The sequence below is a fragment of the Rutilus rutilus genome, assembly GCF_951802725.1.
Source record: "Rutilus rutilus genome assembly, chromosome: 20".
NCBI classification, from domain to species: Eukaryota; Metazoa; Chordata; class Actinopteri; order Cypriniformes; family Leuciscidae; genus Rutilus; species Rutilus rutilus.
This window is the reverse complement of record NC_140225.1, coordinates 21,620,590-21,639,617: the sequence shown is the minus strand read 5'-3', so window position 1 is coordinate 21,639,617 and position 19,028 is coordinate 21,620,590. Positions and strand designations below refer to the sequence as shown.

General features: G+C 41.1%; 1 protein-coding gene and 1 long non-coding RNA gene across 2 annotated transcripts in view; both read left to right on the top strand.

The window, feature by feature from the left end:
* Window positions 1–19,028, top strand: part of eys (eyes shut homolog) — a gene marked incomplete at its 5' end in the record, with an annotated part of 292,239 nt that overhangs the window by 199,461 nt on the left and 73,750 nt on the right. The gene's annotated exons all lie outside the window — the stretch shown is intronic.
* On the top strand, window positions 1,229–16,445 carry LOC311279393. Its single transcript, XR_014625558.1, has 4 exons — window positions 1,229–1,355; window positions 2,108–2,141; window positions 3,340–3,411; window positions 16,151–16,445. It is a non-coding gene; the product is annotated as an uncharacterized lncRNA (long non-coding RNA).

The following is a 19,028-nucleotide window of genomic DNA, read 5'->3' as shown; positions in this document are numbered from 1 at the left end:
TGCACATTGACCTCTGGGTCCAGATGTTGGTGACCACAGGTGCTAAATCATTATGGCTACTCTGACAAGGTGAACTCAGATCCTGGAAATGATGAGCACTGTGTCATAATCACTAGTCTAACACACACCAGTGTATGCACGTACATGCAGTACACATGCAAACGTAAATGTGTACAACACACTCTTATTTCTGTTTAAGTTAGTACGTGTTATTGTAAATAGTTTCATGTAATTGTGGGAGAATCTGAACCAGTGGCTGAGCCAGAAGCGTGTCCCAGTGTGGAGAAACCGCATCATCGTTTGATTTATTTTTACTATGTGTTATTCTTACCATAAATTAAATCACGTTATAGTATTTTTAACTTGAATTGACAGTTAATTTATGTAGTTTGCAAATAAATTCTTTCTCCATTCTCCTCTACCTGGCGAACTGCTGATTAGGTGAGCGCATTAACATTTACATTTATTAATTTAGCAGACGCTTTTATCCAGAGCGACTTACAAATGAGGAATACAACAAGCAATGTGTCTTAAGAGAAAGCAGTAGCAAGAGAAGTGCTAGCAATACATGGTTTCAGTCATTGTCTTGAACAGTAAAACCAAGGAGAGCACTTTTTGTGAAGATGTTTGTTGTTATTTTAACAGTCATGAGGAGAATGATCAGTTAAAGAGTTTCAGGATCAGTGTAGACAGTTTCTAAAGGACGTTAGCGTACGTGTGGAGGCCTCGTATCCAGAGTGTGGTCTCACTGAAGACAAGCCTCACTGCTTTCAAACCTATTTTATTTATTTGATGTCCTCTCAGAGGGTAAAAATAATATATGTTCTGTTGATTACAAGGTCTTGGAATAGTTATTATTTATTTTTTTATGAATGTCAATCTTTTTGTGAGTTGTTTAATAGTTCCAAATTGGTTCCATTCATTAATGTGTTGTTTTTTAATATTACATTTAATGTCTTTTAACATCTACATTCTGTCATTTTATTTGTACTTTAAAAAAAAACATTATATCTGAATTTGAGCAGAAAATGTATTTCTTTTATAACAGCATATATCCTATACACTATATTATCAGAGCATATAAGTGCATACATCATTTTTTTAAAAGAATACAAAAACCGCACAAGAAAAAATAAAAAGCGCGGGTAATAAACATAGCTATATATATATAGTCCGCCGAGCGAGTGTCAGTAATGGCTGACCCAGATCACACAGAACCTGAGGTTCGAGTCCCCACCGTGACCGTCCCCTCCCCCACTCTCCTGGGTCTCACACCTGCGACACACTCATGCTCGAGAGGCAGGGATGCGACGGACGCGGCGAGACACGGAGGAGACAAGATGTCCGACGAAAAGGTAAGTTTTTGACTTCTTGTACAAGGTTCTCAAAATAATATGGTGCTGTTTATTTAACTTGCATATTGTTTGCACATATATCGTAACGTAAATGTCACGTCATTTTATTTTCTATAGCGCTTTTCACATTAATCATATCTCAAAGCAGCTTTGCAGAAAGTATAGATTAATGTACCAAAATGAAAATATTGATAGTCTAATAATAATATATCCATTAGGGGTTTAGATTCCTAAGAGTCTTAAGCTCATGTTTTAAGGCCACAGATAGGATTGTATAGGTGACTGCATGTTTAGCGGTAATCCGCTTTTAAACTTCGCCTAATTTTAAAATGTTGTTGTCTTTATGTAACTTCTGAACTATATATTTTGCGTCCCTGTTACTTCACCTAGATTAGCTCACTGTTGATAACATTAATGTAAGATGGCCAGGAGTTGGATCTTTTGCGGCCTACAGGAGTCTGAGGCCAGGCCTGAGATTCATGCGTTTTATCACTATAAACATCAATAATGGGTTTACAAAAGCAAGAGGGAAGTTTAATAAATTTAGGACAAGTTTTTCTACTTCTGTAATGCAGTTTTCAAGACCAGACAATAAATGGCATTTATTTTCAGTCAAAATGAAATTGTTTTGGTTTATGTTACAATGTCAATTTCTTTAATATATTGCCAAATTGTACCATTGCAGTTTTAAATACAGTGTAATGTGATGTTTGACCACGATGTCTGACTGTCTATGACACTTGTGCTTGCAGACTAAAGTTACGAATGGCAGCTCTGGATGCACAGGTGAGATAATGAGAAGATAGTAGGCTACAAAACACATTTTACTCATTTGTGGTATGTCAAATTGTAGAGCGTCACTTATTGCTTAAAATAGCCTTATTCTTAAACCTTATGTAGCTTAATGAGCCAGAGTAACCAAGGTTTTTAAAAGCACAACCTTGGAGAAAAAGAAATATCCATCATAGCCCCCCATGCGCCCTCCTTTCAGTCTCTTGCAACACCATGCCAAGTTCATGGATGTGCATGAAATTCAATATTTTAATCTGCTATCTTTTGTTTATAGGTAAATAATGTTTTAATTAATAACCGGTCAGTTTAAATAGAAGTTTTGAGACCACTCACAAAGTAATTAAGGGATGATTGTAGTAATTAATACAATCTAAAGTTGATTTTTGTAAACTTAAATTTTTTGTTATAACTTGATCTGTACATTTTCTTTATGGTTTAATTAAAAAAGAAAACAGATCATTTGTTAGAAATCAAGGCAAGTAGGTGATTAGCCTATATCTGCTTATTTTAGTGAAAAAGTTCATTTAAAAAAACATTTCAGTATTTTTACTTTTTTGTTAAACATTTGAAACGCTTTCAAAGGACAGAAGATTTGGTATTGTGGCATTAAACAATATAAATATGTCTAGTCATATGATCATCATGTTATTGTGAAACCAAAAGTGTACTTTTCGTGTTCAATATAAAGATAAAAAATACCTCGCTGATATCTAAAAAAAAAAGTACTTTTAAATGCATTCATCGTTGGTGAAAATTAATTTCTGATGGCTAAATAAATTTGGGCAATTAAACTCTGACACGTTAGTAATGGTTCAGTAACTGGACATTGATATTATTACTTAACTGTACGTGTCGAGTAAATACAACATGTTGTCCTGTGTACTGTCAATTTCAGTGGATACTGTAGTTAAGTTTGTTTTGTTGTAATTTTTTATCATTGTATGAAATTAAAAGTGACAGTTCACATTAAATTTGTGGTAACTACAGGTTTTGCTAAATTGGTGTCATTGATATCGTCCTTATTTTGATACTTGGAAATGATCAGCTGGAACTTATCGTCCTTATTTTGATACTTGGAAATGATCAGCTGGAACTCCATTGTTGGTTATAGACATTGGTTGAATGTAGCTGTTTAAAAAATATTTTGTTCGCTACTTGTTAATTTTACCTGTATGTTTACTGTGTTTTATAGAGAGAGTACTGATGGACAGTGATGGATCTGACTCTGAAAATGAGACTGGAAATGGTGCTTCAGATTCAGCAGGTATGTAGTCAGCTACTGAAAGGGAATGATGGGAAAGCTAGAAAAGGCTTGAATATTATTGGAAGAAAAATTTGAGTGTGTTTACTGTAGACATGTGCCGGTATTCGTTAATGCGATACACCGCGGTAATGAATATGCACAATATTGTTATCGCGGGCACTTCAAAATACCGTGAAAAATAATAGATCAGAATTTAGATTTATAGAACGTGCATTATCTTATTTTCCATCAACCGCTTAAACACTGCGTATATGCTTCGCGAAACGTGCGCACTGATGTTGTTTTAGAGAAAGGACCACAGGTGCTTAGGAGGCTATAGTTCTCGCCCTGGAGCGTCGGTCAGAACGCAGGACAATCTTCGGACAATACTGAATTATCTTCGGCAGCACAGACATACATTACACACTGATTACAGATGCAGACTTGAATGAAGTAGTTGCCTCTCAGTTCAGATTAACAGGAATGGTATGTTTACATCAGGTATTGGAGGGTATGAATGCAGTGTAGTGTATGTAGTGTAGCTGAAATAAAAAAAAACAATAATAAATATAACATTGTATAAAGTAATATTATAGATGAAGTCTATCCATCAGCTTAGCATTATATCTAACACAGTACACCAATTTAAACATGTGAATTATAACATGTGAGTATTCCTTAACATATGTATTCCTTAACATAATCGCTACAGAACAAATAATGTAAAAGTAATGTAAACAATAATGATATCTGTTTGTATAATACAAGCACAAAACTGAAATCAGTTACAAATAACATGCATCAGCATTCTACAATGACGTTCACTCTATGTTAACTACACGGCATGACTCGTCATTTCTCTCGAGTGGATTTATGACCTCGAGCAGCATACGAGGACCAGCGAGCAGCATACAAGAGCGCGCAAGTGTTTTTTCTAGAATACTCTGTTCTCCTGTTATTTCAGTGCTGCATTTTAGTCAAGGTAAGCCCATCTTCGATTCTCTGCTTATTTTGTATTTTTAACTTCATATAATTCTGTATTTTAGTTAGACGCGTTGCTACATTAAACAACAGCCGCGAGTGAAAATTATTATTGCAGTCTAATTTGCACTTACTGTAAGCCTTTGCTCCTAGCAGTTTCGATTTGGCACATTTTCGCGTTATTCACTTAATTGCCCGACCGAAACAGCTGTACTTACTCAAGCAGTGAAAGCATTATCTGTATATCTGTGTAATTTGCACGCTGTCGCGGAAGCGTCAGCGGAAGCGTTCAGCTCTCGTGTTCAGCCTCCTCATGTGAAGACCGACTCGGGTAAAGACCATCGACTCTACCTGCGCGACTCCACCGAGCAAGGACACTAGAAAGGCACTTAAGTATCTCCTTTTCCATTTTCCTTCCCTCTTTTTATCTTATTGTTCACCTTAATCAACATGTGATTTCAATACATTCCTGTTATCTCTCGGCAACGCCTTTTCATCACGCGCAAAAGGCAGCGCAATACTGCCAATCTGCGTCCCATTCTCTCATCCGCACACACTCCTCTCTCTCTTTCCGTTGGTCTATGGAATTGTCAGTCAGCAGTCAATAAAGCTGACTTCATTCCAGCCTTTGCATCTCATTCTACTCTTAGTATCTTGGGCTTGACTGAGACCTGGATTCGTCCAGAAGACTCAGCAACCCCCGCTGCTCTCTCTATTTCTCCTTCTCTCACTCCCCTCGCCAGTCTGGGAGAGGTGGGGTGTTCAGGGCTTCTCGTTTCTAACAATTGCAAATACTCCACGCTCTCTTCTCTATGCAACAACAACTCATTTGAATATCATGCTATTACACTTACAACTCCCATTAAGATCCATATTGTAGTCATTTATCGCCCCCCAGGTCAGCTGGGTAACTTTGTAGATGAGCTGGATGTGCTGCTGTCCACTTTCCCTGAGGACGGCACCCCACTTCTAGTCTTTGGTGACTTCAACATCCATCTCGAAAAGCCGCATGCAACAGACTTCATCTCTCTCCTAGCCTCTTTCGATCTCAAACGACTCTCACCACAGGTACTCACAAATCAGGCAACCAACTGGACCTGGTTTACACATGCAACTGCACCACAGCGAACATTTTGGTGAGACCTCTCCATGTTTCAGATCATTTCCTCATTACTTTCAGTCTACATCTCTCTACCCCTGCACCACCACCCCCACCACCAGTCACTTTCAGACGAAACCTGCGCTCACTTTCCCCCTCCCATCTTTCCTCTGCCGTGTCATCTTCTCTTCCCCCACCCTCACAATTCTCATCTCTGGATGTGAATACCGCAACGGACACCTTATGCTCCACTCTAACCTCTACTCTAGACAAAATCTGCCCTCTCTCCTCCAGGCCAGCACGCGCTACTCCCTCCAACCCCTGGTTGTCTGAGGTTCTTCGTGAACACCGGACCGAACTCAGGGCAGCAGAGAGGAAATGGAACAAATCAAAAGACGCATCTGACCTGAGTATGTATAAATCTCTCCTCTCTTCCTTTTCTGTGGATGTTCATGCTGCAAAATCTTCATACTTCCACAACAAGATCAACAGCTCCTCCAACACACGATCACTCTTCAAGACATTCAACTCTCTCCTCTGTCCACCTCCACCACCACCCTCCTCCTCCTTAACTGCCGACGATTTTGCGAACTTCTTCACCAACAAAACAACAACTATCAGCAGTCAGTTCTCAGCTCCACACACACAGGAACCCAGACCGACCCCTTCCACAGCCAATATCCCTCTGTCCTCCTTTTCTTCGCTAACCGAGTAAGAAGTATCTACACTTCTCCTCTCCAGTCACCCTACCACCTGCCCTCTAGACCCCATCCCCTCACACCTTCTACAAGCCATCTCTCCCACACTTCTACCATCACTCACACACATCATCAACTCATCCCTCCATACTGGCACTTTCCCCACAGCATTCAAGCAGGCTCGGGTCACTCCACTGCTTAAAAAACCAACGCTAAACACATCATTTGTAGAGAATTACAGACCTATCTCTCTCCTACCATTCATTGCGAAGACACTTGAAAGAGCTGTTTTCAACCAAGTAACATCCTTTTTGTCTCTAAACAACCAGCTGGATGTCAACCAATCTGGCTTCAAGAAAGGGCATTCAACTGAGACTGCATTACTGTCAGTCACAGAAGCCCTACGGATCGCAAAAGCTGCTTCCAAATCTTCAGTCCTCGTTCTCCTGGATCTGTCTGCTGCTTTCGACACTGTGAATCATCAGATCCTTATGTCCAGCCTCTCATCACTGGGCATCACAGGAACTTCACTCCACTGGTTTGAGTCCTATCTCACAGGTAGGTCCTTCAAGGTCGCATGGAGAGGCGAAGTATCCAGAGCACATCAACTGACCACAGGGGTTCCCCCAGGGTTCAGTTCTTGGTCCCCTCCTCTTCTCCATCTACACCACATCACTGGGACACATCATACAGGCACACGGCTTCTCCTACCACTGCTATGCTGATGACACACAGCTCTTCCTCTCATTTCAACCAGATGATCCCACAGTAGCTGCACGGGTCTCAAGCTGTCTGGCAGACATCTCCACATGGATGAAGGAACATCACCTGCAGCTCAACCTGGCAAAGACTGAGCTTCTCGTCCTCCCTGCCAACCCGTCTCTACAGCACGACTTCACCATCCAGCTAGATTCATCATCAATCACCCCATCAAGGTCGGTCAGAAATCTTGGAGTAACGTTTGATGACCAGCTGACCTTCACAGATCACATTTCAAAGACAGCTCGATCATGCAGGTTTGCGCTGCACAACATCAGGAAGATCAGGTCTTTCCTAACTGAGCATGCAACACAACTTCTCGTCCAGGCCCTGGTCATCTCTAGGCTTGACTACTGCAATGCTCTTCTGGCCGGACTTCCAGCATGTGCAACCAAACCCCAACAGATGATCCAGAATGCTGCAGCTCGTCTTGTCTTCAACGAGCCCAAGAGGGCCCACGTCACTCCTCTGTTCATCTCTCTGCACTGGCTACCTCTCGCTGCTCGCATCAAGTTCAAGGCACTGACGCTTGCTTACAGATCTATCACAGGCTCAGCTCCCTCCTACTTTCACTCACTCCTACGAGTCTACATCCCTACCAGACGCCTACGATCGGTCAACGAGCGACGTCTCGTGGTTCCATCACAGAAAGCCACAAAATCACTTTCCAGAACATTCTCATTCACAGTTCCATGCTGGTGGAACGCTCTCCCACCCCCATCCGGAATGCAGAATCCCTGACAACATTCAAAAGACAGCTGAAAACCTATCTATTCCGTGAGCACTTAACCTCATAAAAAAAATAAAAAAATTCCTTTCCCTTTTGAAACATCACTAATCAGGCTTATGCTACTGTGAATAATGCCTGAAATTCATATTTTGAGCACTTCTTGCGTTGTTGTGGTTTTTGCCTCTTCTTGATGACTCGCTTAATTTAGTCCTAATTTGTAAGTCGCTTTGGATAAAAGCGTCTGCTAAATGACTAAATGTAAATGTAAAATGTAAATACTCGATTATTCCTAGATATTTACATATATAATCAATCTTAAACAAGTAAAGAATAGATGAAACTCACTTTTCTCGCAAGGACGTACACAGTTATTATTGTTCAACACGAACACCGCACCGTGACTTCTATAACAGTCTTCCTGAGGAGAGCGCAGCTGTTATTCTTCACGCGCATTTCACGTGCGCGATCATTTCCCGCGCATCCACTAATAGCCACTAGTTGGCACCTTTGTGCTACCTTTGTAACAGCCGCCCCCACATTTGCAGTGTAAATGTGTTCCAATTGACTGTTAATCCTCCTTGGGCAATTCAGGCAGCTGAATTAGCTTTACCACAGGTCTGATGAAACTCTTGTCATTAACCTTTACCTCAGCGGCTCTCACATGCCCATCAGTGCTTGGAAACACCTTTACCACCCTGCCTACTAACCATAGAGCCCTTGGTAATTGGTTATCAACCATCATTACAACAGACCCCTCAGTAATATCCTCGGTAGTCCTTTGCCATTTTTGCCTGAGCTGAAGACCAGGCAAGTAGTAGCGGATGAACTTGGCCCAGAAATGATCCACCAGTATCTGACTTTGTCTCCACCGTCTGCGACTTAGACGTTCAGAATCTTGATAGACAACTTGCGGCAATGAACTACTGGGCCGCCCCATCAAAAGATGATTTGGTGTTATTGGGTCAACATCTGAGATGTTAGCTGACACATACCCCAACGGTTTGGAATTCAAGATTGCCTCCACTTCAATTAAAACCGTTCTCAGTACTTCCTCAGGAATGCTTTGTGCTCCAATTGTGGTGCTAAGTGCTGCTTTTACAGAGCGAATCTCTCACTCCCACACTCCTCCAAAGTGTGGAGCTGCTGGAGGATTAAAATGGAAGTTGATCTGATGTTTTGCCAGTAACCTTTGCAGGTTAGAATTCATGACAGTGAAAGCCTCTCTCAACTCTTTCTCTCCCCCTCTGAAATTTGTCCCCTGATCAGAGTAAAGTTCAGCAGGGGTACCACGACGTGCTGTAAACCTCTGTACTGCCATCAAGAAGGCATCTGTGTCGATAGAGGTAAGTACATCAAGGCCCAAAGCAGTCCATCCCAGTGGAATAGAACGCTGTCTTGAACAAACGCAGTCGTGCAGGAGGCAAGTCAGCCATCTTCGGTGAAACAGGTTTGGATCTTAACTTCCGGCACTCCAGACAAGCATATTGATGCTTCCTAACAGCCTCACGCCCTCTCAATATCCAGTACAACCGTCGGAGTTCAGCGAAGACTCGCTCTGGTCCAGGATGGCATAATCTCTGGTCGAAATCCTGGATTAACAGTTCGGTGATGCAGTGGCTCGGATCCAGCACAATAGGATGTTTGAAGTTAGTATCCAAATCCTCTGCTCTTCGGAGGCCTCCACCAACCCGAATGACCTCTTCTGTTGCATCAAACTCAGGAGCCAGAACAAGATGGCGGCTACTGGAAGGAACTGGTTTATTGGCTTTGAGAAGGTTATAGTCCTCTAGGAAACTGTCGAGCTGGGACTGTTTAAGGAGGAGGGAGACTGCCTGCTGATAAGTTCTTGCACTAGATGGAGCAGCTTGCTCCGCTTTCTCCTGCTGAAGGGTGCTTGCTGTGGCCTCCACTAGTTCACTCCATGTAGCATACCTGGGTATGGGACATACCTATCAGAACTTGAAATGTAATGGCAGAACAAGGAACATCGTAGCTCTGTAGGATCTTCTCCAACTGTCCCTGCTGGAGCTTCTGGCCACTCATCAGGGGTTCGTTAAAGGAAAGATGGACCTTGACACCACCTATTCGGTTTTGCTAGTTCCACCAAGGATTTACCCCTGGTCAGATCATCTGCCGGGTTAAGTATTGATCTCACATACCTCCATGCCCGCCAATCTGTGAGCGCTTGGATTTCAGCAATCCTGGTTCCCACTAAGACCTTGAATCAACACAAGTCTGACTGGAGCCATGTCAGGACAGTGGTCGAGTCGGACCACAAGATGGTTTTCCTGATCGGTAAGGTGAGCTCACTGATTATCAGCTTTGCAAGTTGAGCTCCAGTGACTGCTGCACAAAGCTCCAGTCTTGGCATGAATTGTTGTCGTTTTGGCGCAACTCGAGATCTGGCCAGCAGGAATGCCAAGTGAACACCACCTTCAGCGTCCTCAGAGCGTAGGTAGGCCACTGATCCATATGCTCTCTCAGATACGTCACAGAACACATGGACATCTCGTATCACTTCTGGCTGGTCCATAGATGTGGGAACATAGCAGCGAGGTAAGGTGATGCGAGATAATTCAGGCAGTTCTGCTACCCATGTATTCCAGGCTTGGAGCAGCTCCTCAGGCAGTAATGGGTCATCCCATTCTCGTTGTTTATCCCAGAGTCGCTGTACAATCACCTTAGCCCGAGTTGTATATGGCAATATTAGCCCCAAAGGGTCATACTGTCTGGCCAATGTACGGTACACAGTGCACATTGTGGTTGGGCCGTAATCCTCCAGTGGATGTTTATAGCCGATGATATCTGTATGGCAGTGCCATCTTAGGCCTAACGTAGACTCTTGAACATCAGAAGAATCTTGGGTGAGCCACATTTCAACCTTATCGGAGCGTGCTTCTTGAGGGAGATGCCTAAGGATGTCAGGGGTGTTGCTGGCCCATTGGCGGATCTCGAAGCCTCCTGATGCCAACAGTACACGTAATTTATGAAGCAAAGCTTTGGCATCAGCTTTTGATGACAGACTCTGTAAACAGTTGTCTACGTAGAAACACCTGCCTACGGAATTCCTGACATCTTCTCCCTCTGTGCTGTGATCGTGCACATGTTTTTGGAGGGTGAAAGTGGCACAACAAGGAGTACATGTGGTACCGAATGGCAGAACCTGCCACTCATAGACCACAGGAGGCACATCATGGCAGAGATTTCTCCACACAAACCGAAGAAGGGGCTTGTCCTCAGACAGAAGGCATACCTGGTGGAACATGGCCTTTATGTCCCCGCTTATTGCAGTGGCATGGATACACTGGAGACACTTAGAGAATTCAGGTAATGTATACACTGAATCAGACTGATAATATAGGTGTCTGCGAAAGTCCGTGCACAACTCTGGAGGTAGTTTACCATACAATATGGTGACATGTGAACCACATTTTAATTCCACTTCTCCCTCTACGCCAAGGGTTTTCAGCATCCCAACAAGAGCTCTGATCTGCAGTGTGAATCTTTGGAATGCCTCATGATCCCCTCGCTTGATGTCAGGAGCATCCATGACCTGTGCTATCTTTTTAAGTGCTAACTGATGCGGCTGACCAAACCTCTCATTTAAGGCTGTCATTGTGTCAGAATGTGGAGTGACAGAGTTCAGGTAAGAGTCAGCGATAAAGGAGGCTTCCTCTAATTCAAGATGGTCTACCAATATTTAAAGAGCTCGGTAGCATTAGATTCTACAATGACATCTTCAGCCTGGCGAACTCCGCAGGGTCTCGATGAATCAACATGGGAATTCGTGGTTTGGGACCTAGATAGACTTTCTCCTGTACTGGAAGCGATGAGGGAAAGATCTCATAAGGCTGGTGTTGTGGCTGATTGTATGGCATTTCTGGGTGTGTAAGCCATGGGTCACTCTGCTGCACTGATTGTGGAGCATACACAGTTTGTTGCTGAGGTGGCGAAGGAACATCCAGCCAGGGTGCAGAATGAGGCGTTAAATATGGAGCAGTAGTAGGAGGGCAGGTCAGGGAATGATATGTTGGACTGCCCTGACCCTGAGAATTGTATGGTGTGGGGTTTGTCATGATATCCCCTCTGTGAGGCCTGAATGATTGATTATGGAATGCGTTTCCCTTGACTGGAGCATGCTGTCCAAAATAGGGCTGTGCTACTAATCTCTCTGCTGCTAGTTTCATTGGGTTTGAATAACTAACAGAAGTAACGTAAGTGACTGGGAATGCATGCTCTTTCCTAGCTCTATAAGGGACATCGTCACATACTGGAGGTGGTGGTTCAGGCCATGACTCATCCTCTTGAGGACTGTCCACTGTCGTTTTAGGTCTCTGTGGTGTTAGATGGGTAACTGAATGGGACTCAGCCAAGGACGCCACTGATACCTGGGAACGGAGTGGTGAGACTTGGGGTGTTGCAGAGAAGGAAGCTGATGAGTGAGAAGGGTGTGAAAGTGGCTGCCTTGCTTTAGGAAAAGAGGCTCGGTCATCTCTCAGTGATAGGTGAGTATCTGCACTTTAGGTTTCCTCCAAAGTCCCACGGTATTTGGATAACACATGATGGGGCACTTGATCACGGAAACTTTGTATGAGATTATTGTCTTGGCCAATTTGAGCTTGAATGTTCTCTAATTCAGTATAAAAGGCTCCCCACTCATCTCTTTCTACATACCGACTTCCAGGTCTGGCCACTGCTGAACCTGCTTTGTACCTCGTTCTGGCAGTTTCATCACTCCCTGCATTGAACTCCTCTTCGAGTCTAAATGTAGTCTGTGCTGCAGTATCTTCTGTATTAGAGGAAGTCAGTTCTCTGTGGCCTATAATATTCACTTGGTAGTCTGACAAATAGACCTCTTTTGCCCCGACGTCACAGTTACGTCACGGCGCTAGCTGGAGGCAAAACAAACGGAAAACTGGAGGCGGCCAATACAAACCAACACAGATTCGGCTACTTAATAAGGAGCTTAAATTATTATTTTTATTATAAAATGTCATCTTGTTGTGTTGTTGGGTGCAAGAATTGATGAAAAATGAGTATGCTGTATCTGGAATTTTTATTTATAGAAAATATCCACATCTTTAAAATTGCACAGTAATATGTCACTCTTTACATTGTCGTCTTCTTGGCGCTTGCTAGGCAGAACTGCGGATCGTACACACAAATCTTTACATGACCATTCAGCACATAGTTATAGGCATTTAAAGATTTATATGTCCTCAGTTTCTCGTTACCCTCAGTTTCTCTATCGGGTAGGTGTAGAAGTCAGGCCACTCAACTGTTGGTAGCGTTAACGTTAATCCTGTCAGATCGTCCATTGACTGAGCGCGTGTACGGTCATCTGTTTCCGTCCGTTAAAATTAACTTTTCCAAATAACAATTGCGGTCCTGGACAGTGAGTGACCTTGCACATTAAGATAAAATTGGATTTTCTCCAGTCATTGTTAAAAAAACAAGCTATCAAACTGGCAAACTAACGTTAGTGAAGCGGCCAGAGGGATCTTTCTGCCTCCAGCTAAGCCCCGGCCACACAAATACGTCACTATGTTTACCAACTGTAAAAGGGTCTATAGGCCGGCAGTCTGACTTGCCGTTTTGGACGCACAGATTCTGAAAGGGCTTCACTCATTCCTTTAGAAGTAGCCATTCTAAACCAAGGTAAGCACTGATATCTGGCTCATTTTTCACACGCTCTCACGCCACACATCCATTTTCTCACGCAGAGAAAAATCGCGGAGCAAAGAGGACACTGACACTGACAGACTAGACAGAGCAGGTTACTTATGATATGAAAAAAATTCTCAGCTCTCATGTTCTGTCCATTTTATTACGAAGTTCAGACGATAAATACCGTTTTGGCACTTGTAAATGTGACTTGACAGATCGCTGTAGCGCCTCAGTTCAGGTAAACCGATCATCTGTTACGTTTTATTTAAAGATGCAGTACAACTTACCGAAAGGTATATATGCCTCATACATAATATCGATCCATTTTGTTTTTTAGACATGGAAAGAGGTCAATAAAACTGCAGGTGAACAATTAGCCTATGTCACAGAACATTACATTTACCTCAGGAAAGCCATTTAATGACCATAGCATGTTAATTGGCTAAAAAAAATATCTATAGAGGAGTATTTTGCTAAATGTGTGCACTATATTACATTTGTATTATATTTTTACTTGTGTCATAATTGTTATTATAATGAAAACCAAATTATATTTAATTTACAGTAATATGTGAGATATATTTTTTTCTTAAGAAAAATTAACATGTAGGCTATCTACTGTAGCCTACCTAATATTTATCCAGAGCCAATATTGAATCAACATTGAAATTAAATCCCAAGAATTGAACTGAAATCGTGAAAATTGTGTAAAATTCTGTTTAGTTATCAAATGTTTTGACAATCACAATTATATCTATTGTAATGCAAGTTGTTGTTTTTCTACACCCAAAATTTGATAAAATTTTATACCGGCACATGCCTAGTTTACTGATATTTAGGAGTGCTTGTTGAATATTCTTTTACTAAAAGAGAGCTATTATGTGTCCCGACAAATCAATGGAGTTCACTAATGAATTTGAACAACGCAATCAACAACCATCCAAAGGTAATACGATTTAAATTAAACAGGAGGATTATGAAGACTTCTGATATTGTTATACTTTTAAAGAACCAGTGCTCTATGATTTGCATGTTTTTCACTTGCTTTTATTTTATTTATTTTTATATCCTAGATAATATATATTCTTAAGATAATTTTATATAATTTTCTCTTATACATTTTTCTGAAAATAGTATCTTTTATTCTGTGTGTACCAACAGAAAAAGAGTAGTTAATTGCACTCAGTGCCCCTTGCATTATTGGCATTATTGGTTAATCTGAGAAGAGAAGGAAGTGAAAAGACATTTTTGTTATTTGAGCTTTTGATCTTTTGTTCAAAAGTATAAAAACAATCCCGTTCTAACAGTTAAGCCCCGTTCACACTACAAGCGACTTTGTCGCTGCATGTCGCCAGTGGCTGGCGGTGAGGTCGTTAGTGGGCGTTCCCATTACTGGTTGCCTAGTAATGTTTGTGAGTGACATTCACGGATGTTACTCCATGTTGTAGACAACAAATCTCTTTTCTTGTTGGGACAATGATACTTTGCATTTATTTCTATTTATTAAACTGTAAATACTTTGTGCATGTCTGAAACTTCACGGAATAAATACATTTAAAAAAGAATAACTCCAATACAGTTACATAGTTTTTAGATAAAGCAACATGCAGCATATTCTCAATGTTTCTTGTTATTCTGCTAATGTTATAATGTTATAAAGTGCTGAGATCTTCAGAGATCTGTTAGTGTTTAATGTTGTGTTGGGGTTTAAAGGGTTTGTGCTGTCTGAGTTTTGTGGGTCACCATTGAGCTGAAGAACAGAGCCTGTGCTTCAGTCCAGCAGAAGAACAAGAAACATTGAGAATATGCTGCATGTTGCTTTATCTAAAAACTATGTAACTGTATTGGAGTTATTCTTTTTTAAATGTATTTATTCCGTGAAGTTTCAGACATGCACAAAGTATTTACAGTTTAATAAATAGAAATAAATGCAAAGTATCATTGTCCCAACACTCTTAAGTCTTTGTACTAGCAACTTACAACTTTAATTAAAACACCCAAGAAATGTAAGGAAATCTTGTTCCTCATGTTTTTGAAGTACACTCAATTAATGACATTTTATAGTGTAAATATATTATTATAAATGTATTTTTTATATATGAAAAGTGGCAATTCCTTGTGTATTATTCAATATATTGTAAAATATAATGTATTATTTCATATATTTTTCAGTATATTTACACCATATAATATATCAATCATAAATATATTAAACTATATTTTCATTTCATTTACAAGCAAAATCCTTATAACTGTGTTTTTTAAGATCTGTTGCCGTTGTTCACCGTGGGCCAATATAATTTAAGCATGGGTAAACCCCTCCCATTATGTGCAGCTTTAATTAGGTCCTATATCGTAAATGTTTAGTTTCTAAAGGCTTAAACATGTAAAGAAAAGAAAAGAAAAGGGAAAAGTCCTCCTGTACAAATTTACTTCTTCAATTTCCCAAGCAGTAATTATGGTTAAGACCAATAAAACCTGAATATTTTGTCATGTTTGGCTTGGTCCATTTTTGGCCCAGGTCCATTACACATCTTAGATAGTGACTAAATTACCAGCAATATTTTTGTCAAAATATTCCTTTTTAATATAGTATCACTGTTTATATTGTTCATAGGTATCATGCTTGCAAACATGTGCCAGAATTTACAGATTTTCAACCATGCTAACTAGATTTTAGCAAAAACGTATGTATAAAACTGTAAACCAATGAGAGAAAAACTGAAGACCATGTATTTATTTGATATGTTATTCACGTTCATGTCGTGTGGGATAACAATTACTTTTATCCCAATCCCAATTACTAATATTTATTTTTATTTTCAGTATCTTCACAAAACCCACGGAGAGATCCAGGCTGTGGAAAAACCTCTGATGGACTACATCCACTCTGGGAAGGGTCCTGGTAAAGCCCAGTGCATGGAGGACACTGGAAGGTCACCAGCAGCACTTCGGGGGAGAAGTTGGGGGGGGGGGTGAAATCTTATGTTAAGAATCGTATTGATGCCTTAAAGCCTTTGTTTGTTGAAGGCAACAAGTTAAAAAAGTGTTTCAAAAGTTAACGTACTGATACGTTAAATAAATGTTAGAGTATTAAGAAATCGTAGATTCTTGTTTTAGTCGTAATTTACCAAAATTTCCAAACTTTCCTTGGGGAAGTTTATGGGGGTCGTACATAAAATGTCTTCTACTCAAAAGAATTCAATGTGGCACATTTGCATAAAAAAAACATATATTATTATATATTATATTAACTTAATATTATTTAATGTGTCTCCAGTCTCGCTAGCAAAGCTTCAAACTGAGCCGCTGACATCCTGAAGTAAACCTCGAACCGTTCGGGATAATCCCGCAGTAAACTCTTCTTCCTCTCTACGATCTCAGGATTGTTGGATGGACCCAATATTTCTTTTCTTTTTCTCTTTTTAAGAAGAGAGGACAACAAAATCATCCTCCTTAAAGATGACATTTTGTATTGTTTTGCGAAATATTCCGCAACGCATTAATACACATCGCACTCATTGGGTTTCATAGGTTTCTGTGCGTGACAAATTTTTAGGATGACGAATAAGAAAAAACACAAATAGCCATATATCTTGCAACCCTGTTGAATGCCAGCATGTGCTCGTGTTTTAATTCAGAGTTGATTCCAGTATGCACAGATAATTATTCAGCAAACACAATGATACCTGTGAACATTTCCTGCTTGTCATACAACATGACTGTCTTATTTATCAAAATGTGGACCTTTTCAGATTCTCAGTTGAAGAAAAATAGATTCCTGTTAGACAGGAAGTGAGGTGAGGCTGTTGTCACTGTTTACATCCATACAAATGGTCTATTCAAATACAAGAGTTTATGGGAATTAGTAAATTGTAATTGTAAAAATCCATAAAAATATAAATATAGACAATTCTCCCTTTTAAACAACTCTTTAATGATTATCTAAACTTAATATGTATTGTTAATCTGGTACAGGTTTAAATTTGTATTAAAACTAGATAACCTACAGCTAACTCATAATAGCGCCCCTCGGTGGTGGTTTGGGGTAAGACACAATAGGCAGGTCCCCACCGGAATAGAAAAACCTGACAAAAATTCACCTTTCTAAAATTAATAATTTCTGATAATAAAGTTGATTTTTGGGATTCAAAAATTCCCCCAGACACTTCTGTGTAAAAATTATGGCTTTATTGTATTTAGAAATTGGTGTCCCCACGTGTACCCTTCTAGTCAGGAGTCCCCACGACGTAGCAAAAACGTGTGTGTGTGTGTGTGTGTGTGTGTGTGTGTGTGTGTGTGTGTGTGTGTGTGTGTGTGTGTGTGTGTGTGTGTGTGTGTGTGTGTGTGTGTGTGTGTGTGTGTGTGTGTGTGTGTGTGTGTGTGTGTGTGTGTGTGTGTGTGTGTGTGTGTGTGTGTGTGTGTGTGTGTGTGTGTGTGTGTGTGTGTGTGTGTGTGTGTGTGTGTGTGTGTGTGTGTGTGTGTGTGTGTGTGTGTGTGTGTGTGTGTGTGTGTGTGTGTGTGTGTGTGTGTGTGTGTGTGTGTGTGTGTGTGTGTGTGTGTGTGTGTGTGTGTGTGTGTGTGTGTGTGTGTGTGTGTGTGTGTGTGTGTGTGTGTGTGTGTGTGTGTGTGTGTGTGTGTGTGTGTGTGTGTGTGTGTGTGTGTGTGTGTGTGTGTGTGTGTGTGTGTGTGTGTGTGTGTGTGTGTGTGTGTGTGTGTGTGTGTGTGTGTGTGTGTGTGTGTGTGTGTGTGTGTGTGTGTGTGTGTGTGTGTGTGTGTGTGTGTGTGTGTGTGTGTGTGTGTGTGTGTGTGTGTGTGTGTGTGTGTGTGTGTGTGTGTGTGTGTGTGTGTGTGTGTGTGTGTGTGTGTGTGTGTGTGTGTGTGTGTGTGTGTGTGTGTGTGTGTGTGTGTGTGTGTGTGTGTGTGTGTGTGTGTGTGTGTGTGTGTGTGTGTGTGTGTGTGTGTGTGTGTGTGTGTGTGTGTGTGTGTGTGTGTGTGTGTGTGTGTGTGTGTGTGTGTGTGTGTGTGTGTGTGTGTGTGTGTGTGTGTGTGTGTGTGTGTGTGTGTGTGTGTGTGTGTGTGTGTGTGTGTGTGTGTGTGTGTGTGTGTGTGTGTGTGTGTGTGTGTGTGTGTGTGTGTGTGTGTGTGTGTGTGTGTGTGTGTGTGTGTGTGTGTGTGTGTGTGTGTGTGTGTGTGTGTGTGTGTGTGTGTGTGTGTGTGTGTGTGTGTGTGTGTGTGTGTGTGTGTGTGTGTGTGTGTGTGTGTGTGTGTGTGTGTGTGTGTGTGTGTGTGTGTGTGTGTGTGTGTGTGTGTGTGTGTGTGTGTTCCTCTATCCCGGTGGGGACTTCAACCTGAATGCACACAGACTCGAGGGGACTCGTGTCACCAGACAGTGTCTAGACACGCCCCATGCAGTTTTTTCTGAAGTCCCCATGAAGACCGTTTTCAAGACAAAAATCTGTGTGAGTGTGTATCTATGCGCCCCTGCTGGTCACACAGAGTATTGCCGTCCCCACGAGTCACATTGTTCTGGAAAAGTGTGAAACTCTCTAGCGCCCTATCGGGGGTGTTGGTCAATAATAAAATTAAACTATTTTCACTAAAGTGAGATAAGTTAATAGGGTTTTTATTTTTATATATTTCTACTAGATATTAGTATACTATTTAGTTATTTATATTACTTTATAAAATAAACAGAATTAAA